At 34.8% G+C, this 26,967-nt stretch overlaps 1 long non-coding RNA gene and 1 pseudogene across 2 annotated transcripts in view; both read left to right on the top strand.

The window, feature by feature from the left end:
* LOC145277547 (uncharacterized) overlaps window positions 1-26,967 on the top strand; it is a 318,906-nt gene that overhangs the window by 243,523 nt on the left and 48,416 nt on the right. The gene's annotated exons all lie outside the window — the stretch shown is intronic.
* On the top strand, window positions 1,885-2,009 carry LOC145284318 (U2 spliceosomal RNA; annotated as a pseudogene).

The following is a 26,967-nucleotide window of genomic DNA, read 5'->3' as shown; positions in this document are numbered from 1 at the left end:
ACTGCAAGCAAAGACCATATGTGGGGGCAACTCCACATATAAGACCTTGGTCAATGTAGGGGCAACCCTTCATACCAATTGTCACTATCCAACTCCCCTACTCCCCGGGGAGTTGGTCCCCATTTCCCCTTCACTCCTCACATTAAAAATCGGCCTTGTGCCTAATTTGCTCGGTGGGGGAGCAAATAAATACCATCTGTTCTGGCGGATACTGCAAGCAAAGACCATATGTGGGGGCAACTCCACATATAAGACCTTGGTCAATGTAGGGGCAACCCTTCATACCAATTGTCACTATCCAACTCCCCTACTCCCCGGGGAGTTGGTCCCCATTTCCCCTTCACTCCTCACTTTAAAAATCGGCCTTGTGCCTAATTTGCTCGGTGGGGGAGCAAATAAATACCATCTGTTCCGGCGGATACTGCAAGCAAAGACCATATGTGGGGGCAACTCCACATATAAGACCTTGGTCAATGTAGGGGCAACCCTTCATACCAATTGTCACTATCCAACTCCCCTACTCCCCGGGGAGTTGGTCCCCATTTCCCCTTCACTCCTCACTTTAAAAATCGGCCTTGTGCCTAATTTGCTCGGTGGGGGAGCAAATAAATACCATCTGTTCCGGCGGATACTGCAAGCAAAGACCATATGTGGGGGCAACTCCACATATAAGACCTTGGTCAATGTAGGGGCAACCCTTCATACCAATTGTCACTATCCAACTCCCCTACTCCCCGGGGAGTTGGTCCCCATTTCCCCTTCACTCCTCACATTAAAAATCGGCCTTGTGCCTAATTTGCTCGGTGGGGGAGCAAATAAATACCATCTGTTCCGGCGGATACTGCAAGCAAAGACCATATGTGGGGGCAACTCCACATATAAGACCTTGGTCAATGTAGGGGCAACCCTTCATACCAATTGTCACTATCCAACTCCCCTACTCCCCGGGGAGTTGGTCCCCATTTCCCCTTCACTCCTCACTTTAAAAATCGGCCTTGTGCCTAATTTGCTCGGTGGGGGAGCAAATAAATACCATCTGTTCCGGCGGATACTGCAAGCAAAGACCATATGTGGGGGCAACTCCACATATAAGACCTTGGTCAATGTAGGGGCAACCCTTCATACCAATTGTCACTATCCAACTCCCCTACTCCCCGGGGAGTTGGTCCCCATTTCCCCTTCACTCCTCACTTTAAAAATCGGCCTTGTGCCTAATTTGCTCGGTGGGGGAGCAAATAAATACCATCTGTTCCGGCGGATACTGCAAGCAAAGACCATATGTGGGGGCAACTCCACATATAAGACCTTGGTCAATGTAGGGGCAACCCTTCATACCAATTGTCACTATCCAACTCCCCTACTCCCCGGGGAGTTGGTCCCCATTTCCCCTTCACTCCTCACATTAAAAATCGGCCTTGTGCCTAATTTGCTCGGTGGGGGAGCAAATAAATACCATCTGTTCCGGCGGATACTGCAAGCAAAGACCATATGTGGGGGCAACTCCACATATAAGACCTTGGTCAATGTAGGGGCAACCCTTCATACCAATTGTCACTATCCAGCTCCCCTACTCCACGGGGAGTTGGTCCCCATTTCCCCTTCACTCCTCACTTTAAAAATCGGCCTTGTGCCTAATTTGCTCAGTGGGGGAGCAAATAAATACCTCAAAGTGTAGTATCTGTTCTGGCAAATACTGCAAGCAAAGACCATATGTGGGGGCAACTCCACTTATAAGACCTTGGTCAATGTAGGGGCAACCCTTCGTACCAATTGTCACTATCCAGCTCCCCTACTCCCCAGGGAGTTGGTCCCTATTTCCCCTTCACTCCTCACATTAAAAATCGGGCTTGTGCCTAATTTGCTCGGTGGGGGAGCAAATAAATACCCTGTTCTTGGCCTTTTAGCTAAGATCAAAGTGTAGTATCTGTTCTTACTACATGCTGCACTTATTGTGATATAAAGTGGGGATCACTTTTCTGTATTAATTTAATGTAAAATGATCACTCACTTTACAACCAGTCTGTCTCAAAGCCATTTAAGTCATTCTCCAGATCATTCAAGTTGTTTTTGAAGTATCTCAGTTATTTTTAATCATTCAAGTCATTCTTAAGGTCATTCAATTCATCCTTAAGTTCATTAAAGTCATTCTTAGTCATTTACTTTTTATTTATTTAAGTCATTTCAGCCCATTTTTCGGTCATTTTCATTTATCATTAAGAATTTCATGTCAATCCTACATTCAAGCATTCATTCATTACACGAGAGCATGCGACTAATAGCTATCAGCCTTGTTTAATAAAAAAACCCTGATTTCTGCCGAAACTCTAGAGCCTTACTTCCATAGTTTTTTTTATTTGTTTCGATTGTATTTTTCTTTCTTTTCCTTTATCTTTCTCTTTTATTCTTTTCTCTCTCTTTCTCTCTTTCTCTCTTTCTTTTTTTTTCATCCCAAACAAAACATATCGTAACTGGAATATAAGGGGCTATTATTTGGGATTATGTCTAACAGGGGACAGTGGGGGGTTGAGCAGCCAGATATAAGTTCACATTACATTTAAACTTCTGTAGGTTAGTACAATCAGAGAACCCGAAAACAGTGAGTGAATTCCAAAGTCTAGCAGTCTGAGAGAAGAAACTTAGAAGCTTTTCTAGAATCTAGAGGTCTCGACAGTGAAGAGGTGTGATTTTGCTGCTTGTCGGGTTAGTCAGGAGGGCACAAGTCTTATTAGCATTAAATGTTACCATCCATTTTCGTCCCCACTCCACTACAGAGTGGAGGTCATTGTTTAAGATGTCAGCGATTGACTTAGATATATGTACATTTGTTTTTCTCTTATGTCTGTTATAAAGCACAGTGTCATGAGAAAATATGCCCATCTCGGACACAATTTTATCAGGGAGGTCTTTTATGAATATCAAGAATATAAAGGTCCTAGGATCAATTCCTGTGGTGCATTCGCATTATATGCTGTTTAGGCCATCAAGGATGGGGTCGTGCAAAAGGGGGGTGCTAGAGATGCCCAAGCACCTACCATTTTTACTCCTGTTTTAAAAGTGCCCTTTACAGAGGAATATATTATAGGCCTGTGCTCCACTAAGACATCATTTTTTTCACTTGAGCACCTGCCCCCAAAAAGTTCTCCACACGTCACTGATTCAAGGACAACCTGAATTTTACTCTTGTCTAAGGAGTATTTGAATATATCGCATATATTCATCCAACAATGTATTCATTTCTTATTATTACTATTTTGATCTAAATATTGTAAATGTATGAAATCATATCAACATGGTTAAAAGTAGTGAAGAATAATGAATATAATTTTTATTTTTTATTTTATTTATATTTTTACTTTTAATTGCCTAATATGGCGAGTTATACATCTGAAGAAGATCAAAGATTATACTGACCGAAACGTTGTACAAAAGATATAACATTAGTAGATATAATAATTGTAGCAGAAACAAATGGGACTTTTTTCTTCCTCGAATCAATGCTTCTACCCTGTCCTGTGCTATTTGGCCACATATTGACCAATCAGGGGTATGGCGCATTGATCCTTCCTTCCCCAAAGGAAATCGGCCAGCATCCGGTTGGAAGAAAAACAACTCGTCCTTACTGAGAGAGAGGCCAAACAGAACGGACCTCCCTTTTCTTCTCTCTCTCTCTCTCTTTCCACCTCGGTGATTTCTAACGGTATCGACAATTCCACGGGGAATAACTACCGCGACACCACCAGGTAGCTTTTGTCAAGGAACATATTACATTCTCATTAATAAACCTTTGCTGTGTTGCCTTTTATGAAGTTGTTCTGTTCGTCATTTCAGAGGCTTGTATTAAATTGTTTATTTTCTTAGAGTGTGCCCTAAAAGCATACAGACCCTAAATAATAATCCAAATAATACGAACAATCATTCCTCATCCACAAAAATTAAAAGCTGTAAAATAAAGAATAAGTTTTAAAAAAATACATGTAAATAAAACAAACTGAAAATCAAAACAACAAAGAAAGAAACTCAATTTTTCAATTCATATTTGATGCACAATTAATAATAATTGCAATTTGGAGAAAAATACCAAACATGAAAAAGTCGACAACTACAGGATGTCCGAAAAAATCACTAAAGGGTTTTGAACTTTAATAGATTCTTTATTTTTGATGATATCTTTCTGTAATTTTAATAAAATCTGACAAAGACATTGGGAAATTAAGAAAAAACAAACAAAAAACTGCGAAATTCAAACAATCTTTATTTATGAAAAATAATGTCTTATAAATGTTGCCCATTTTCAGCTTCGCATATTTGTGCTCTTTCTTAAACTTTATTCATGACAGATTGCAGAATCTCTGGATTGCGATTAAACTCCCGTATTTCATTCCTAATGTTTTCCTTCAATTCTTGCAGGGCTTTTCGAATTGCGTTGTGACTTGGGCTATCTGTTACATGAAATGCCGTCGATAACAATTGACCCTTGATTTTGGTAAAACACTTTCACAACTTGCGTGGATTGTTCAATGCTATATTTACTTATAATTAATTTTCAAAATATTATCTGTAAAATATCTGAAATAGAGAAAAAAAAATCATTAAGGGTAAAATGATAAAGATTTTTAACTCTACAGTGACTTTTTGGACACCCTGCATTTGTTTATGAAAGAATGAAAACATTTTTTTTTTTTTTCAAACAATTTTGAATGGCCGATGAAAAACTTTTTGAGTGAATGTTTTGTTTTCTTAAAAAATCCTATACTGTGTTCTTGATTAAGCACCACATTTTCAGATCATCAATCACGGTAATAATTTATTCATTATGCTATTGTAGAAATCGTGTGGAAATCTCCAAGAAATGTTAGATTGACAAAGAAAGTTTATGATCAGTGTTAAAACAATTTATTATTCATGGAGTTATTCAAAAGTAACAATTCTTCAAAATGGAGACCATTATTGGATGCAGCGTTTTGTCTATAGTTTTTAAGTTTTTGGATTTGATCAATGCATCAATCCTTTTGTTTTGAATAGGAAGTTTTTGATAGACCTTATGTGGTTAAAACAATCAAATGTTTAATTTGACAAACTGCAGCAAAAATTCGATACTCCAAATCCCGACGCTCTGCTGTCAAAACTCAAATCAAAATCTTGATGCACTACTGTGAAAACTCAACTTCAAATTTCGAAGCTCTGCTATCCAAAACTCAGCTCCGAATCTCGATGTTCTACTGTCAAAACTCAACTCTAGAACAGGACAAACTGTTGACAACATTTGCTACTCTGACATCCAAGTCCAAAATCAACGCAATCTCTAAAAAAACAAAAAAACAAAAAAAAACAAATCAGGCTTTTTATATCCAACCGGAAGCATCTCATTTGCATATTAGGTAACAATATCGCAAATATAAAGAGAAAAGGCGGACATTTTTTTTTTGTTCTTCACGAAACTCTAATAATTTTTTAAGTGCTTAATTACAAAAGAGCAACTTATTTTGCCTTTGGTAGCATTTTAGACCGCACTTTATTTGATTAAAAAACTCAAATTAACAACCTTTCAATATCAGCAATAAAACTGAAGAACTGGACAAAGCAGAAATTTAGATTATTTTAATTAATGTAGCCGTACGTTTTTCCCGATTAAGCAAATTTTTTTCATATTAAAATTGGTAAATTTTCCTTCATAAATTAAAATAAATTTTTTAAAAATACACGCAACTACTTTGCCTATATTCACAGTATATCGCCTTACTCTAATAATGCTTTTTTGTGGCTTAAATATTTAATTAAACCAATTTTAATTATCAATAATGCTTATTTAGCGTTATGAAAGCCACCCAACACATGCCAAGATGTAAAATATGCGTTAAAGTGGATATGATAAGAAAATTTATAATGAGTTTAGTCGGATCAGTTAGGTTTTTTTTATTTTTTTTACATTTTCACCCCAAACAAGGCACATTGCCACTTTGTTGTAGAGGGCTACTATCGGGGACATAAGCATCAGGGGTACTGTGTAGGAAGTTGGGCAACAAGATGTCGGTTCACGTTGCACTTGAACTTCTGCATGTCAGTGCAGTCGGGGAAGCAGGGATACGGAAGGGAATTCCAAAGTCTAGCTGTTCTGGGGAAGAAACTACTGGAGTAGAAGGCTCTCTTGCATCTAGGAATCTCTAGTGTGAAGGGGTGGGATTTAGGTTCTTGTCGGGTTTGTCGTGGGGCACAAATGCTTGCAGTTCGTCTGAGCATTCTCCGTTAAAGAACCCCAGAAAATGAGTCAAACGAAAGATGACATCGGATTTATAACAGTTTCTTCTGATTATGCTGTGCACACGTTAAACAAGTAGATAATAAAAGTGAAAATTAAGGGATAATAAAGCAAAAATGGAGGACGTTTAAAGCAAAAAATCTGTTGATTTTAACAAAAAAGGACAACGATTCGTTGTTTTATTCAGACATTTTGTAAAAAAAAAAGCACAAAAAAATATATTTATTATTCCCCCCCCCCCCACATTTTTTTCTTAAACTAAATCTTTCTCTGCATAAAAAAGTTGGCATTGTAATGAAAAATTGAAACAACTCTGGTTTATGATCCGTTTGTTTACAGTGCACACAAGTCAATATGTATTTTCTGGGGTCCATTTAGTTTAATAAAACATTTACTGATTAAAGTGTAATAAAAGAAGATGTATTTATTACAATTTAAAGTTTTTCCTAACTTATCCAATTTACAGAAGAGGAACATTTTAAAAATCCAAGCATAAACAGGTACGCCACCTAATAAGAAAACAATCTGAAAACTGCTGAATCATTCGAATAATTTTGGTGAATATCCATGATTTTTTTCTGGTAGGCGTGAAACACTTAGATAATCTTTACTATTGTATAAAAGGAACTGTGTGTGTGTGTGTGTGTGTGTGTGAGAGAGAGAGAGAGAGAGAGAGAGAGAGAGAGAGCGTTCCCTATGGATTCGAAAACAGCTGGGTCGAATTTTATGGAATTTCACACAAAGGTATTTTATGTGCCTGGCAATGTTCATAGATAGGTTTTGTATCGGAATGTCTTCAATAAGTATTGATAATCGAAATAATATACAGTATATAACTACTATATAAAAGGAACTCTGTGTGTGTGTGTGTGTGTGTGTGTGTGTGTGTGTGTGAGAGAGAGAGAGAGAGAGAGAGGGAGACAGTGCGAAAGAGAGTTCCCTATGGATCCGAAAACGTCTGGGCCGATTTTTATGAAATTTCACACAAAGTATTTTATGTAGATAGGTTTTGTATCAGAAAATGTCTTCGATAATCGATAACCGAAAAAACCCGATGAAAGAAGGAACCGATGCTTTTGACCAAAGTTAACACTTTACAGAGCCTAACATTATAAATGCATTTGAGAAGCTTTATTACCACACAAGCTGAAAGACCCGACATATAAAACCAACATTAGGCTCTTTGATATAACATGAGCGCATTCAAAATGAATGCTTCTTTTCAGAGCACAATTGAAGTATGATACTTGATATTTTCATTTTTAAACTTTAATTCACGCCATTATATATGAAAAAAATAATTATTATAAAATCAACAGTAAGTTCTCTACAGTGCAATGTAGACTACAATATATTTTGGACTAAGTCAATGTGGGGAAACATGTGAAGTTTCCTCCTGGTGCACTGTGATGGGTCCCCAACTAGAGCAGACAATCAATCGATTTGATTTAAAAATTGGTGATTTCACCAGTTTCGATGACAATAAAAATATGGGAGTGTGAATCCAATCCCTGGCAACGCCGGGTTTCCCTGCATAAGAGATGTGAGTCACTTAATCTGTTGGCATCATGAACTCCCAAGATTCAGTAGTTGGTCCTTCACAAATCTTTATCTCTTTAATCAAATTCTGTGTGGTAGTTTGATAGCTCAGTCTGGCTTATTCCTTTACTAAGTACCAATAAATAATGCTGTTATCTCTAGAGCAAGCGCGATTAATGTCAAATAAACAACCTTGAAGCAGTCATTAACCAAATAAAACCATAAAATAAATCATCCCAGGAAAATAAATTGTAACATTATTAATTTTATAAATGACTACAAACTTCTGGTCACAAGTTTATCGACAAAACTAAAAAAAATTAATTTGCCTTTTTGGATATGTCGAAAATTCTCCGACACCAAAAGAAAGTAAATAGATTAGAGTTGGGTCGGGGACAATGGTTGCAAAATTTTGCAAAATCGTGATCCCCAGCTCTGATCAGGAGTCAAGGAACACGAGGTTATGAAACAAACCTGTGCGTCTGTACTCTTGTTATCAGTGACAAAATAACGTTCACTTAAAGTATCCAAGCACCCAGCCCCAATGGAAGCAATCCTTTAAATAACCAGTAACAGCCGTACATATACAATCACTTCCGTCAAAAGCAGCAGCAGCAGTAGATATAAGCAAGAATCAAACGTCACCGGATTTGCTCAGTCCAAAACGAACCCGACCTTCCTCCTATCCCAACCTCCTCAAGTCAAGTGAGTTTAACTTATTTTTCTCACAGACACTCACAGAGTTTTCGGAAGGTTTTATTATCCCCACAAACAATAGTAACAGCTATAATGGAACAAGCAATGCAGCAATACAAAACACATGTGTTAAGTTTATTCATTTTATGAACAGTAAAACAAAATAAAAATCAGAGAATATACAATCTATTAAAGGAGAGTCATTCCCAAAGTAAAGCCTCCTATTTTTTTTAACTCAAAAAGTTGAACTACAAAAACAGGAGTGGTACAATTAAAACGAGCAACCTTTTTATGCTCGAAGAGTTAATTTCCTACATTGTTATATTCATTCTCAATTAACTTTTGCCAAGAATTCAGTGATGCATATCTGCTTCTGACGCACGTCCATAATGAGGGTGGGTGGGTGTTTTCTTAGAGTCTTTCACCGTCAATATCTATCAACAGAGAGAGGAAACTTTCAGGTCAGGCCATCATAACAATGCAATTTGCCATCCTCTCTGATCAATTTAAGCGGAATAAAAATAAAAAAAATAGAAGCCATTACTTTTGGAACCTCTCTTGGATAAAGGACAGTTGTTTGTGTATCTGTGTACCTATTTACTTGCCCCCCCCCTCCCACGAGAGCAGAGTTAAACACAAGGTCAATTTTTAATGTGGGGAAAATCCAGCCCCCTAAAAAGGGGCACTCTGGATAGGAACAAAAAATAAAAATTTTCTCAGCCATGAAGGATTTCTCCTCCACTGACTGAGGACAGAAAAGGAGAAGTGAAGCATCAGAGCAGATACTACACTGTGATCGGTGTTACCCTGGATAATTAATATCTAAATTAAAAAAAATATTCTTTATTTTATTAAAACAAGAGAGAAGAATGGGCTGGGCAGAAGTCAAAAAAGAGTTGGAGGGGGGGCACGTGTAAAATCATGAGGTTATGATTTGGTTATTTTTTTATCATTGCTAGTTTTTAGTAAGGAGTAACAAGTTTTTCAGTTGATCTGGTATTCAAGTTCATTATTGCCATTTAAAAAGGACCTGTTTTTCTGTTGTAACATAATTATTGATAACTGGCAGGGAAACCCGACGTTGTCCGGGATTGAATGAGGATAAACAAATGTTCCACACTTCTGTTATTTTTATTGTCATTGAAATCAGTGAAATCATCTATTTTTCAATCAAATTGATTGCCTGCTCTAATTGGGAACCCACCACAAGGAACCGGGAAGAAGCTTTACATATCTCCTTGTGCAATGATTTAGTCCATAATACATTGTAGTCTACATTGCACTGTAGAGAACTTACTGTTGATTTTATAAATTTATTTTTATATATAACAGCTCAAATTAAAGTTTAAATTAAAGAGCTTCTTAGACATTTTCTCGCCCTCCTCCGGGGCGCTGGATCTTCATTCTCACTTTCCGACTTTAGTTTATATTTTTCTCACTATGGGAGAGAAATAAATCCATCATAATTAAATAAAAAATATTATTCAAGCGAAACAATGGCTTGATACGTGCTATTTGGAATCTGCTCTGTTGGAAACAATGAATAAGATATGATACACTAACTTAAAATGCGGTTGTGCAGGTAGAAATGTTGTATAGAGTGGTGGGATAGCACTACTGTCAATGGAAGAGTAAGGCGCCTCCTTCTCTCTGCTAGTTTGTGGGAGACCCTTGGGCAAGATCGTTAACACACTTCAACCCCCACGATCAGGGTAACGTGAGGAAAGCTGGTGACTGATGTAATATAGTAACAATCAGGAATAATTCTGTTCATGATTTAGTATCTCATTGTGTGTGTGCATGTCGGCATTAACCCTGTCCAGGTTTAATCGGCTTCCTCCGAAAGAGGAAGTTTCATGAGAGTATGAAATTCACAAGTAGTCCCCAGTCGCATGTATATCCGTGTCAGGGGAGATGACGATGTTAGGTTTTTGCAACTCTTGCAAGGAGGAGTCGACGTCTTCCTTCATATAGCACCTGGAATTGCCAAATTGGTCACCTATTTTAGCGATGACCAGGCTCAACGTTGCTTAACTTCAGTGAGTTGATGGGAATCGGGGTGTCAACATAATTATGCCATATATGTATCTCATTGTGCTGAGCAGAAGATTCCTTTGGATACAATAGTCAGAACAATCGCCCAGTATGGGCACTGCTCGAACAGAAAGAAACTGCAACCTGCTGTCTGTACAACTGCAATACATTAAAAACACTTTCGAGAAACAGCATGGATGAAGTTCTGAATGATGAGCAACAATGAATTCATCGGAGGGAGATAGATGGAGTAATAGCCGTCAATATTTATACTAAGTAAGATACCACTTGAATGAATGAATATGATGAATTTGAAGGTAATGTGTTTAAGTATTCCATGTGGATTTAAATATCTTAAATATCTATATTGCTAATAGATTAAAAGTTTTAAAATATCGTCTATGTTATTGTCTTTGAAAAAACTGTACTTCAACATTGAATACCATTTTCTTTTTACTGACTCAACATAACAAATTTATGCAGAAACCATTATTGTTCGATTAGTTTTATAAAACAAATAAAAAAACTTTGACTTTTGTAAATTAAAGTTAGCGACATTTTTCAAAAACAATGTAACGGATAAATTGCTTTTAAGTTAAAAGCATTTAAACATGGAGACGAGTCCCTTCCTCCATTTTCTCTCATAACTTTCTAAATCGATATTGATTTTATGTTCCAGTATTTGAGCTTAGATATTATCAATATTCAGGCAATGTCTCAGTTATTCTAAACTAGCAAGGTGACTCAGTATTGTCCAACAATGGCTGTCAAAATGAATCTTTATGTATTACAGTTTTTCAATTTTTACTTTTGCAATTAATTTTGTTCGATGACGTCACAATCTATACACATATTTCAGGTACAGAAGATGAGTTTATCAACCATGAAACATGCAAACAGATGCAGGTGGCATAATTGTTGCTAACTCAATCATTTTCATGGAATCGGCATGCCAAGTTCAAATACCATCAGATTTATTGCATCCAGTGATGCACCAATATAATTAAGGTATAAGGAGATGATGAGCTCTTTAAGTAGAAAAGAACCAAATTTGTTCAAAGTTCTTATTTAATGGTATGACACTCTCTACATCTAAATAGCTGTTCATGCAAACTTTTGTGTAATTCTGTTAATTACTAACAGTAAAAGGAGTCCTTGCGCATTATGCACAACGCTTCAATCAAACTTGTTACAGTATGCTTGCGTGTTCGATGACTTAAATTAATGAAAATCGATACTGAGTTTATCTATATACAACCGTAAACTTTATTTAAACAAGAAAGAATATTTATACATATTTTGATAAATAATAGCTTTAGTGAAAAATGCATAAGACATATGTATGCGCGCATTACTTCCTGTTCAGGGGAGATCACCCCTGGTTACTTCCTGTAACTCTTATACCTACACACTTACTACTAGTGTTTATTATTAGTAATGTTGGTCCAGGCTCAGCATCTCAACGGTTATTCATTCAAAATTTGGTGCATTTCTATTAAATTATAAAATAAATTTAGAATTGCACTAAATTCTCATTTTATAACTTAATTTTTTTTTTTTCACGTTATCTTCAATATTCTATCATCTAAATAAAACAAATTGAAATAGAAGAAGAAATTCACTATTAATTAAACAAAAAAAAATTCACTATTATTTAAACAAAAACAAATCACCATTATTCTGGGCACATGTCAAATTAGACTTTGTGGCTTAGTGGGAGATGCTCTTTTCTCTTCCCTGCAACTTCTCTCCCACAGAAGAGAGGTTGCGAGCCTGTCTTTGTTTTAGCGTTACTTCCATGGCAGGTGCTCGTCTGAGCTCCAATCTCTGGTACCCCTCGCCAATCTTTCACGATAAACACCCGTCTCGCTGAAACCACTGTCAAAAATTTTCCCCACTCTTTATCTGTGCCAAAACCAAAACGTAAATTCCATGAACAAAGCTTCTTTCTTAGAAGTGCACGCCTGTGGAACTCTGTTCCATTATCCTGTTTCCCACCTGACTACAACTTGGATGTCTTCAAGTCCAACATAAACAAATTCCTGATAAACCGCCCCCTTAAGTAAAACACTTTATCAAATTTCCAATACTAACGATTACTACGATACTATCTCATTGATTACAGTACACGCAATACACCTTATCCCCGAGTGGCTTCCAGGCCTTGATAAGTGGTTACTACCATGTAAAAAAAAAAAAAAAAAGACTAGCTTGAGGCCAAAACACACATTTCTGGGTGAGACCCTTTCAGAATACAACTTTATTGTTAGCATCATGAAAGATGAATAAAAAATATAACACTAGTCATAATCCTACTTATGGCATTTACCCTGGGTCGATTGGGCCGGCTCTTTCCAACAAGTTTACCATGTTCCAAACATTGGCTGACCAGGCATATGACACTTCAAGGTTGCTTCCGTTATGAGTGCAAGCCATTTGCGATTCCTGCGACGAATCCCGAAAAGGTGAGGGTCCAGAATCAGTTGCATACTGCTTCACTGTCCTAAACCCGGTTCTAAGTTGACCACCACAGCGTTTCTTCAAGTCTGGTGCTGGTGCTGGATTGATGACTTCATGGATGAAATCATCTGGGTGTTGTCGAACCAATGAAGGCGTTTGGTAAGGAGGGATTTTGAGAGGGAGTGGATCCTCCAGTGAGTGCGAATTGTACTGTTGCAACACATTTATTTAAAATATTAAAATGCAAGAAAATATAAATGTATTGATTGCCTCGATATTGCACAATTGAATGGTTGGTTGGTTGGTTGGTTGATTTTGTTTTACGGCTTATCAACCCTTTTCAGGTTATTTAATGCCGAATCCAGTGATTTTGAAGAACATTTTTTTAATAGAATATATTTGTTTTTTGCAAGTCAGTTTCTATTTAACCCATAGTTGGGACCCTAACAGGTACTACCACTCCGGGTCAGAGTGGACCTGGGAGCAATGGCAATTAAAGGGTGGCTCCACACTCCCCAGAGCCCGCAAGCTGGGGCCTCACCACTGGATATAGTTTAAGGACATATCCAGGACCACAATTGAATGGTATAAAATATTGTAAAGTTGACTTTATTAAAAAAATTTAAATATTATTTTGGAATTGATGTAGGTTGATTATTTGGATTATTTGGACTAATGTTCGCGTATTGCTTGTTATTTTCGTTTTGGCTGATGTAACCTCCGACCTTCTTCTGGGGCATCTTTTTAAAATCTGAAATATTTACATTGAACTTGTATGGATTCCCGGGTTCGACATAAATATTTGCAATGTTACAAAAGATGCACATGAAGAAAATATATGAAGATTACATTGGCCGAAACAAATGATAATCCAAATAGATTTAAATAATCAAATCATGAAAAAAATATATGAAGATTACATTGGCCGAAACAAATAATAATCCAAATAGATTTAAATAATCAAATCATGAAAAAAGTATATAAAAGAATTATCTATGTATTTAAAAAGAATTATTAAATACTTTTTCTTAAATTTCATAACAAATTCGTAGTTTGGATTCATCAGATTACTGTTCTCATCTTGAATGTCATTTTCACAACGTTTTGGTCGCTGTAACCTCCGATCTTCTTCAAGTGTATCGTGTCAAACTCGGGAATGTTTCTGTTGAACTCAGACTTGTGGTGCTGAGGTTAAAATACTTGGAAAAATCAATTGTAAAAGTCATATTCTCCTGATGAGTGAAGGTTCAATTCTCAATGTGGGCGAGCAAAAAATGCAATTGCGAATTACTTAGGACCATGGCTGAAGGAACAAGAACATGCACCTCCTATGAAGTCAATAATAGATTCCGTTTGAAATTCCATCCAAATTCCTGATTTCAGCGGAAACATTCCAGAGTTCGACAAGAAGAATGGAAGAAGGTCGGGGGTTACAGTGACGGAAACGTTGTGGAAATAACACTCAAGATGAGAACAGTAGTCTGCTGAATCCAAATAATGCAAATAACCAATCCTCATCTAAAAAATTCAGGAAGGTAACTTTCAATTTATATAACAGATCTCTGGGATGTGGCATAATGTATATTTTAATCATATCTGGACCGCACGTCTCATCAATCCAAAGTCTGTTGTTGCAATTCTAATGAAACTGTGTATTGCATGTGAATATTCCATTGTTGGCTGATGTATGGACAATTATTTTCCTCGCCTATCTCTCTTCTTCTCTTGCCTTCCTTTGGAAATTCAACCAACAGCAATTATCAGCATTTGCGGTCTTGTACTGAATATAAATTACTAAACTATTATAGTTTCATCATATAATGCACTGAATAACAAAAGTTTTATCAAAACTTTGTAGTTACATTCTATTAAAGTAATGGAATTTTATACTCCTTTTATCTTTGAATATTTAATATAAAAATAAAGTTTTCAATAAATAAAAACTTGGACTATAATTTTTTTTTTAATCTTTTTTTTTTATCAAGATTGTGATATTAAAAAAAAAAAATGTACTTCAAGCTACAAAGACGGGAGTAATACTATTAAAACGTACGGCGTTTTGTGCTCTAGAATTTATTTTTCTACATAGTCAGCACCATTCTTAATGCATTTTTACCAATGATAAACGATGGATGTTCATGGCCATCCGGAGCGTGCTTTGTCATACGAGGGTTGTTCCAAAAGTAAAGTCTCCTATTTTTTTTCATTCAAAAAGTCGAAGAGCTACAAAGATGGGAGTGGTACCGTTAAAACACACAACGTTTTCTGCTTCAGAATGTTTGTTTCTACATAGTCACCATTATTCTCAATGCACTTCTGCCAGGAATTCAATGACACATCTCTGCTTCTGATGCACATCCATAGTAGGGGTTGTTTTCTTAGTCTCACACCGTCAATATCAGCAATAGAGAAATGAAACATTCATGCCATAAATGAATCAGTTCAGTCATCATAACAACGCCAATTTGCAATCCCCTCTTATCCACTCGAGCGGAACAAAAAATAGGAGGCATTACTTTTGGAACGCTTCTCCTATCTAGTTTTCAATATTGTGACATTGATAAATTTAATGTTCTAGTGTTTGGAATATCAATTTCGGACATACACCTTAAATTCTATTAAGAATTTGTTTTGGAATCTTCAGACGACGACGACAACAACAATAATAACAACAAAAATAAAATAAAAATAAATAAATAAATTAAAAAATAATAATAATAATAAATAAATAAATAATTTTTTTAAAAATAACCCACATATATTATACAATGTACTCGGTGCCTATAATAAGTTTCTAGACCTTTTTATGTTCAGGCATTTAAATTTGTTGTAGACTCTTGAAAATTCAGTATGTTATTGCTATACATCTTATGAGATGACTGATCAATTTTTATGATTTCAGGTTCAAATGAATAGCTACAGCAGGAATTGGAATACATCCTACTGTTATATGTTGTGTATCTCCTTTTTATACAAAGTGTCTATATAACCGTGCGTCTTGCTCTAATGTGTGTGTGGGCGTGTTCTAATGACCTTTTTTTTTAAAATCGTCGAGTGGATATTGTAATTGCATCTTCCCATTTCGTTATATACAAGTTTTATATACAGTTTATATACATTTATACAGTCGGGTGTCAAGTTTAAGGACCCTTAGTTCTGTATTTACCTTAGTAGTTCTTAACTGTACATGTATGTGCACATATATATACACGATAAACTTTACCATACCTTTTTTTTCCCTGTTATCTTAGTCATTCTGGGATGCGATTCTTCCCGTCACTGGTCAATGAGCTATAAAGAGCATCTAAGACTAAAACACGACGCCGATTTTCTGGCAATGAATTCTTTATTTCGTCTACAAGTTAACTGGGGCACTGTTGACTCAAGCTTTTTTGCATTTCTGTTAACCAACTTCAACTCCAATCAATTGACTACTCTCTTCCACTCTCGACTCTGACTCTAACTCAAAAATCTCCATGTGCGTTTTTATTTATATGATTGTATATGTGGAGGGGAGGTAATTCTCGTTAACTGGTCACACTCAAAATACACTCACTGACTTGTCCTGCAATACAGGTGCACACTTTATCAATGGAAGTAACCGAGTTTGATATGTCACCTCTTGACCTTTCTGCACCTACCTGACGCAAGTAAGCTGGGTTCAGCCCAGCACTGCGTTAACTGTTCTATCCATAACACAACTAAAGCTTGATTACCACATCTGGGGAATTTCAAAAATGCAATCTGAACGTGAGGACACTTTAGGAGAACGATATGCAATAAAATTTCTGTTTTAAACTTGGAAAAAAAAGCCACATAAAAGTATGGAATGCTTCAGACTGCTTTTGGCCATCTTGCATGTAGCAAGCATCAGTTTTTGAGTGGCATAAGAGATTCAAGGAAGGCAAGGAGTCTGTAAGGGATGATGAGATGTGTGGGAGAAGTAAGAAGGTCAGAACACGAGAGTTCATTGGCCAAATAAAGAATTTCATAGATAAATACCGTTGTGTGTCTATAGAGACAATAAGTGCACAGTTTGATGTCAGTGTGGGAACTGTATACACAATTATTTGTGAGGAACTGAAGATATGTAAGATTTGCACGAATGGACCAGTTCACAATTCCATCCTTATTTGACCAAGATCGATAACAAGACAGTTCCTCACCCTCCCTATAGTCCAGACCTTGCTCCCTGTGACTTTTGATTATTCCCTAAGCTCAAGGAAAACCTTAGAGGCTGTCGTTATGAAACAATTGAGGAGATGAAAGAGATTGCGACAAGGGTCATTGACACGCTCATACAAGAGGACTTCCATGGGGCATTCCAGAAGTTGTTGGAACGGTACAACAAGTGCATTGCAGCCAAAGGAGATTACTTCAAAGGGGACTAAAGTTTCATCTGTGTACTATCAATAAAAGTGTCCATACAAAAAAAAAAGTCTGGAAACTTATCGAAGTCATCTAGTATATCCGTATATCACATGTTGTAGTCGCTTGCTTATTGCGATGAAACTTTTCGCTATTGAATGACCTCAACAGATGAATTCGGTTTTAACTGCGTTTTGGAAGATACAAACCATTCTACTATAAAATATCCTCCTTGAGTGGCTTCTGTCTCTTTGTTGGGGCAATCAGATGAATTAGGGTTTTAAAAGCCCAGCAGATGAGTGAAACGAGGTGAACAACTTTCGATCAACATCAGTTAATCTTGACCTTCGCACATGTACATACCATTCTGTAAACAAACGAGTAGTTCTATTGTTTGCCAGCAAGATTCATTTTTTCAATGTAGGATACCTTTTTTTATTAACTAAACTGCTGGGATCCTTAAACCTAATTGATCCGGACAATCTGGCATGAGGATACTTTCCCCTACAAGTAAATCCTGACTAAATGTTCAAAATAGCACAGTACTCAAAGCACAAATAAAATCCTTTCAGTATAGATATATACTGGCTTATATGAGAAATTGTGCACCTTCTCCTAGTAATGCTTCCCCAAGTAACAGCACAAAGCTGGGTACTCCACCAAACTAGATGAATTCTTGTCTTGGAATCTGGTAAGTTGAAGAGATCGCTAAAAAATATGTAACAAAGCCGCTAGCATTGTATGATAACTAACATATGCAGATGACCAAGCCGGTTGAGCAAAATGACGTCACAGCAGAGACAAAATGAACTGTTTAAAACAAGATGCAATGCATTGTTGGAAATACCAAGAATAAACGCCTTTTGTTAAAACTGAAAAAAAAAAAAAATGCTGAGCTGAATTTCTTTCCTCGTCCATTCCTCTGTTTCTTTGTGATACTCTCATCTACAACGTGTTGGGTTCGTTAAAATGTTATGGAAGATTATTCTAAACCGTTGAAAAACCTGGACAACGTCAAAGATAAACTAAAACATAGTTAACTGGCCAATTTGGGAGAGGGAAATTAATGTTCTTCACTCACTTACTGTTTTAGAGGTAAACTAGAACTTTAATGGAGCGTTCGGATATCATACTGAGATCAAGTGTTACCCATAGGAAGGAGACTCTTGATTTCTAAGAACTTACACTGAAGTAAAAGGGGGGGGGGAGATACGGTGATTTATGACTGTACAGGTTCCCACTGTGACTAAAGATATTAAATCAGAATGTTTCCATTTCATAGACCTACCAAGGCTTTAATGTGTAGTCTATCCTATTTCACCCATAACTGAGAGGAAAAGAAATGTATAGCTTTCCCAAGGATACTAACGAAAGTAATGCTATCACTCTGGCAGAATTTTAACATGTCAACCACCACCACCATCATCATCATCGCAGTTGGAAGGAAGAAATATAAAAAATAGCATATTGTTTGGATTCACCGAACTACTGTTCTCAGCTTTAGCGTGATTTTCACAACATTTCAGTCGATGTAACCTCCGACCTTCTTCCGGTGTATCTTTTCGAACTCCTGAATTTGGACGAAATTTCAAGCAGAACCTTTTATTTACTTCACGGGGGTAGCATGCTCTCGTTCTGTCAGCCATGACTGGATAGAGGTCCTAAATAATTCACAATTGTATTTTTCGATCACCCATATTGAGAATTGAACTTTCACAATTGATTTTTCTATGTACTCTAACCACTGCACCACATGTCCTTGTGGACATTTCTAGTATGAAGAAGGTCGGAGATTACATTGACCGAAACGTTGTAAAAAATCACGCACAGTATTTTGAAGAATCCAAATAATCCAAATAACCAATCCTCATCTCAAAAATTCAGAAATGTCATATTAAAAATATTTTACAATGTCATATTATGTCATATTAAAAATAAGATTTTCTAATATTTTACAATGTCATATTATGTCATATTAAAAATAAGATTTTCTAATATTTTACAATGTCATATTATGTCATATTAAAAATATTTTACAATGTCATATTATGTCATATTAAAAATATTTTACAATGTCATATTATGTCATATTAAAAATATTTTACAATGTCATATTATGTCATATTAAAAATAAGATTTTCTAATATTTTACAATGTCATATTATGTCATATTAAAAATAAGATTTTCTAATATTTTACAATGTCATATTATGTCATATTAAAAATAAGATTTTCTAATATTTTACAATGTCATATTATGTCATATTAAAAATATTTTACAATGTCATATTATGTCATATTAAAAATATTTTACAATGTCATATTATGTCATATTAAAAATAAGATTTTCTAATATTTTACAATGTCATATTATGTCATATTAAAAATAAGATTTTCTAATATTTTACAATGTCATATTATGTCATATTAAAAATAAGATTTTCTAATATTTTACAATGTCATATTATGTCATATTAAAAATATTTTACAATGTCATATTATGTCATATTAAAAATATTTTACAATGTCATATTATGTCATATTAAAAATAAGATTTTCTAATATTTTACAACATTAACCTAACAATACTTTCATACTTTTATTGCATGTATAATATTGAATATCTTTATTTATATATACAAGGCACTTTATCTGTGTGTTTGTGAGTTCGTTTCCTATGGACTCCAAAATGACGGAGCAGATTTTTTTTAATTTCACACAAAAGTATTCTGTGTCTGAGAGTATTCTTATACAGATTTTGTATCAGAATACTTCTGATAAGTATAGATAACTGAAAAACATCTTATTAAAGAAGGAACAGTCAATTTTGATAAATGTTAACACCCTTATACAACATAACATCACAAGTGCATTTGAGAAGTTTTATCACCACACAAGCAGAAGGGCCAGGCATATAAACAGTAGGAGTGCGCTTGATATGTTTCTGTTTAGAGCACAATTAAACCATGATACTTCGGTTTTGCACTTTAAATCTTAATTCAAGCCATTATATAAAATAAGTTTATAAAAACAACAGTAGATTCTCTACAGTGCAATCTAGACTACAATATGTTGTGAACTAAGCCATTGCGAAGAGGCATGTTTCTTCCTCCCATTGCACCGTGGTGGGTTCCCAACTAGAGCAGATAATCAATCGATTTGATTGAAACATGAGCGATTTCACTGATTTTGATGACAATAAAAGTATTGGAAGTGAAGAACATTTATTCATCCTACTTCAATCCCGAACAAAGTCGGGTCTCCCTACTAGTTATTAATATATGCCAAAAAACTTATATTCAATAGTACAGAAGTTGATACAATTTAATGAATGACAAAAGCAATCGTACAATACAAAAATAACATTGTCTTTATTTTGTACTTTGTTAAATAACCTTTATTTCAATAGTGTCCATTCTGCAATCGGTCCTGGATATGACCTTAAACTATATCCGATGGTGAGGCCTCAGCTTGCGGGCTTTGGGGAGTGTGGAGCTACTCTTAATTGCTATTGCTCCCAGGTCCACTCTGACCCGGACTGGTAGTACCTGTTAGGGTCCCAACTATGGGTTAAATAGGAACCGACTTTAAAAAAAAAACAAAAAACAAATATACTCTATTAAAAAATTGTTGTTCAAAATCACTGGATTCGGCATTAAATAACCCGAAAAGGGTTGATATACCGTAAAACAAAAACAACCAACCAACCATTCTGCAATGACTTGTAAACATTAGCATTTTGTTAAATTCTGACTAGCATATCGTGTTCGTATTTTTAGTATTTATTGATGTTCTTTTCCAGATTTTAATTTTTAAATAGCGTCACATGTTCTTGAATGGATTCAAATCCAAGGACTCACTTGGCTTTTGCAAGATGACAAAATTATTTTTTGGCAAACTATTTCTTCATAGATTTTATTGTATGCTTGGGACGATAATAAAGTTTCTTCTAGGATGAAAAAAAAATTGGCATTCATTTTACCTTCTATTATTGATATTTTATCAATACGTTCAGCAGAAAAACGGCTCCTAAAATCATGGCACTGCCACCCAAAAATTTGGTACATTATTCTTGGCTAAGTAGGCAATATTACCTCCACACATAATTCTAACAATTGTGACCAAACAACTTAATTTTAGTTTTGTTTGTCTGTAAAACTCTTTCCCAATATTTCCTTATCCTTATGTTCTATAATGAATTTCAATTTCAAATCTGTCATTTGAATAGAACCGAACTTTTCCTTTGTGTTTCAAACGTTAGACTGTTTCAATGAATTTCATAAATTATTGTTTGCTCAGGTACACTAATTTCTAATGAAAGCAAGTAACCCGGTAGTTCTCTAATGGTAACAATGGGATTTTTTTTTAAATTGGGTAACGTATCACCAATGAGTATTACAATTAATAAATGTGGATGCATTTAACTAACGGAGCCCCATTTCTTTAATTAGTTGTTTATGACTGACCCATCCTTACAGAACGTCTAAACATTTATCTATATTTTACATGATGCTTTAGTTTCATTATAATTTACTTTAAAAAATCACATGATCGTATTTGGTTTAACATTTGTTTTACATGTTGACATGTGTCTGATGGCTGATCAAATTATATTCATCCCCACAAATCACCCTGCTCCTGTGATCTAGCTGCATTTAAAAATGATATTATCTTCATATATAATAAAATGATTGCAGAAAGTCCCCTTTGGACCAAATTATCGTAGGTTTGCAACAACAGATGCCACAGACAAATTCAATGCATATAGGCTAATAGCCACTATCTTATGTGGCTTACGAACGCCATTTTTATCACATGCAGTCGTAATAATATATAATGCTACATTGCATCCTACGAGCAACACCGTCACAATCGCAACATCTTTAGAGGAAGGAGTCATCCCTATTTTTCTCTAAATATTTAGTCCTCCCACTACTACTGGCTGTCTCTGACGCAAATTTTACATGTTCAACAGATTCTGTGCTTACACCGACCGTTACTTGCTCATATATGCATAGATATAACATACTCGTTCTAATTTCCGATTCATAAATAATAAAGGCTCCCTCGCAAAGTCCATCCATTCTGATTGGTTGAGCTTTTCAAATTCTCATATTCCCAAATCAATTTATTCGATTTATAAACGGACACTTACTAAGATTAAAATATGGCGTCACTAAGAGACATCTTATTACACCAGGAGTTAGGTTCATTTAATGCAGAGGTCATTTCAGGCATGTAAGATCGAAACTTACAAGAGAGAGCAAATCATTAAATGAATGTTAAATAACTCGTACACTTGCTTTCTTTTACAAAGTTTAAAAAACGCTATCCACAATAAGAATCTTCTTCGTTGTTGTCGACACCCACGACGACAACGCCGTCGTCTTTGTCAAAACAACATTTTTATTTTATTTATTTATTTTTTTTCGAAACAAATTGTTATAAAAAACGCGAGATTATTTTGAAACTAAACTCTTCATCATATAAATATATATGAAATGGGTCGGTACAAAAATCAGATACCTACACAAGCACATAAAATTTAACTATAATGACTTGTTATTAACTCTGGACTAAATTGAAAAGGTTAGTTCCCAAATGCTTGCGTTTTTTAAATTTTTATGCTAAAACAAAACGAAAGTTCATTGAACGAAATAATAGGAACAAGAATTAAATTTTTGCAACATATTGTTTTTAATAAATATTCTGTTCTTTATATTCTTATGCCAAAGCAAAAATATGGAAGTTTAATGAATAAAACGAACTTATTTTGGGCCAACTATTTTATTTCTGCAACATATTACTTTTAATAAAATTTTGTAATTCTTTTTCATATTTCTTTTATTAGAATTTTGTAATTTTTTTCAGTACAAATCGCAATAAAAACACACGATTATTTGGAAGCTAAACTCTACAATATATATATATATATATGAAATGAGTCGGTTTAAAACATCATTAATCTACATATGCACACAAGATATAACTATAATGGCGTGTAAAATAAATAAATATTTACGCACACATGGTTTTTCTTACTTAGCTTTTTTGTTTCTGAAAATCTGGCTATACTTATCATTTTGGCCTTTTTTGGCCGTTTTTCTGAAAGATTTACCTATAAATATTTAGTAGAATATGGCAATCTGATTAGAGTTAGCTATTGAACACGTTTACCCTTTTTAGAACCTTTAAAACACAAAACTTTCAGATTGCAAAACAATTAAAAAAAAACAAAATACAAAAGAATTGATTAACCTGAACAATGCTGCTCTTATTTATTTTTTTTTATTTTTCACTTATTCGAAAATTTTACAGCCGATTATCAGTCCTTACAGGCTTAAATTTGGAATTATAACGTCCTACTACAGTGAACACCCACTTTGTGGCCACTCCCGTTGTTAATTCTGCCACGAGCCGTTACATTTTTCCCCTTCTATTTTTCACATATTTTTCTGGCGCTTATCATAGATTACACGCTTAGTTTCACATTACCAAAATACCTTGGGGGAAAAATAGGGGCAGCATTAACAACTAACGTGAAAAAATGTGTGTTCCATTTATTAGAACGTTATCATTACAAATTGATCACCGACTATTACAGTCATTAAAAATACTATCTTAAATTTCTTTTTTAATCTGAAGATTAAACCTGTACTCAATGATAATCGCCGGAAAAATCACGGCGAAGTGAAAAGGAAATATTTAAAGGCTATACATACATATATATATATATATATATATATATATATATATATATATATATATATATATATATAATTATTTATATATATATATATATATATATATATATATATAATTATTTTCTACTATAATAATTAAATACCTACAGACACTAGTGTTTCATCCTTTCGGGAATCTTCAGTGCAGGGTGTCACGATTAATACCAGTCGATCTGGCTCGATTAGCGGAGACCTAATCCATTCGGCTACCATTAACCGCTGTAAATAACGTTGAATTTAAACATCTTAATTTTTTTTAAATGTTCATTTACGTCAGTCAGACAGTGATCTAATCGTTATACGATGATCTACGCATAAGAGCTAAATTGACCGACTTTAATTCAACTGAAAGTGCTCAACGATAAGAAACGAATTTCTTAAAGCACAGAATATTCACAACACATAATCAAAACCCCATGTTAAGACTGAGTTTATCGATACTAACGTTGTTACTTTGGCACGGTACATTCATTTTGCCCATGGGTGCCAGTGCTTGTTATTTTACTGGGCTGGCAGTGGCTCCCACTAACAACCATAGTCTAGATGATTTTTTTTTTACAGGTGGTGTGGGGGAGGCATAATTCCACCGGGTCACGCCGGTACACGGGTCCTGCTAGTTACTAAATAATATGCAATAAAAAGATTAAGAGTTGGTCTATTTTTCTTGAACCAAACTTGTTTGTATTATGAAGATGGGATTATTTACAAAGCAGGTGTCTTGATCTCATGCCAAATGTCACATGCTTCAAATAAAGCAGATAATCATATCCTGCAGAGGATTCAAAACAATGATCCAAGATAGAAATGTCAAAGTATTAAGCCAAAGCTGGATTTAGTTTTATGACTTTAGTTGATCTGCCTAAAGACTTTTACTGCCATCTCTACCTTTACAAGGACTTCGATGTTTATTGAACTTTGAAGAAACACTTTTACAGAACAATACAACAAGCATTAGGTTGGCACTATTGTTTATTTAGGTTACTGCTTTTAGATCAACATTATAGAAAGATGTATTTCAAAAGTATGTATAGCATTTGTTTTATTTAATAACGCGTCAACTATATCTCTTTCAGAATGTTATCTTTTAGAAATACTCATTATAAATATATTGTCCTTACTCCTTCTTGAAACCTAGTCAATATGTTACACTCAAACTAAAGATAAACATATGAGCTTTCTCAAATCACGATAAACATATTTGAGCCTTCTTAATTCGCGATTAACATTATTCAAACCTTCTCAATTTAAGTTTAACATAATTTGAGACTTCTCAATCCACGATTCACAATTAACATAATTTGAGACTTTTCAATTCAAGATTAACATTATTTAAGCCTTTCCAATCCTCAGTTAACATTATTGGAGCATTATCAATTTGCAATTAATGTTATTAAGGCCTTCTCAATTCACGATTAACATTATTTGAGTTTTCACAACTTGTGGTTAACATAATTGGAGCCTTCTTTACTATGCAATTAACATTGGAACCTCAACTTAAGACGGACATTATTTGAGCCTTTTCTATAACTAGAGGTGGACATTATTTGAACTTTCTCTGCAACTCGAGGCATATATTATTTGAGCTTTTACTACAACTCAAAGAAGACATTATTTGAGTCTTTTCCACGAATGAAAGTGGACATCATTTGAGTGTTCTCTTCGACTTGAAGCAGACATTATTTGAGCCTTTTCCACAACTTTAAGTGAACATCATTTGAGTTTTCTCTGTAACTCAAGGCAAACATTATTTAAGCCTTTTTCACAACCGAAGGCGGACATTATTTGAGCTTTAACCGCAACTTGAGGTGGAAATTATTAGAGCCTTCTCTCAAACTCAGAGCGGACATTATTTGAGCCTTCACAACTCTAGATTTACATTTCATTGTGTTAGATTATTTGCATGCAACATCATTTTCTAGAAAATTGCCAGATTTTGTGAAGAAGTACCGCTATATATACTCATGTTCTCATTTAAAAAATATGAACCTTACTTGAAGTAGTTCAGAATAAAAGTTATAAATAGCACAAGAAAAATTATTATATATTTGTAAAGAGAAAGGATTAAATTTTGTTTCCATTTAAATTTTATCAAAATAACTTTTTAAAAAACCCCAGGAAAATTGATATTAAAAGAAATGACATTATATTTACCCGTTTTTGAATGATACATTTGGCTTGTTTGTAAAGCATACAAAGGATCAATAGGAAATTATATATATTTTAGATTCATGAAATATTTCATTAGATGAGTTATTACTTATCAAATTCCAACTGATTTTGGTATATATTTAATTAATGATGGTGGGTGCTTGGAGAGTCGGTGCACATATATTGGATCAGCATTATTCTTCATAGATACCTTTTTATTTATATCTGTACCTTTTATGTATGGACTATACATATATCTGTATTTGTATATGTATAAACTGCGCATTTATCCATCTGTTAGAAGTGTTACACGAATGACCCGGTCTAAGCCGGGCTGACATGCTAGTATATATAGGTGTATAGGTGTATATACATATATGTATTTATATGGATTAAAATGTGGCACGCGTCTGCGGATGGAATGTGAGAAATTGATAAGCTAAACTAGAATTGTTGCAATATTTTTCATGAATATAAACAAACTTTGTTATTGTTGCGAAAAATGTTACAGAAAGGAATCTGGTTGTGTTGATCTTTTGAAAAGATTGACAGGGAAAAGTGACACAAGAAAAAAACATGGCCAGTTGGAGATTTGATTTGTCAACCGAGTGGACGCCACAATAGTTCTCTCTGTCGCTCTCCCACTCCTCTCTCTATCTACCATAAGCAAGAAAGATAATGAGAAATTAAAAAAACGGACTGTTGCTTACACCATTGGTTGTT

Source organism: Euprymna scolopes, chromosome 1 (assembly GCF_053919585.1).
Source record: "Euprymna scolopes isolate OS-2025 chromosome 1, ASM5391958v1, whole genome shotgun sequence".
NCBI classification, from domain to species: domain Eukaryota; kingdom Metazoa; phylum Mollusca; class Cephalopoda; order Sepiida; family Sepiolidae; genus Euprymna; species Euprymna scolopes.
This window is presented reverse-complemented; position numbering and strand designations above follow the sequence as displayed.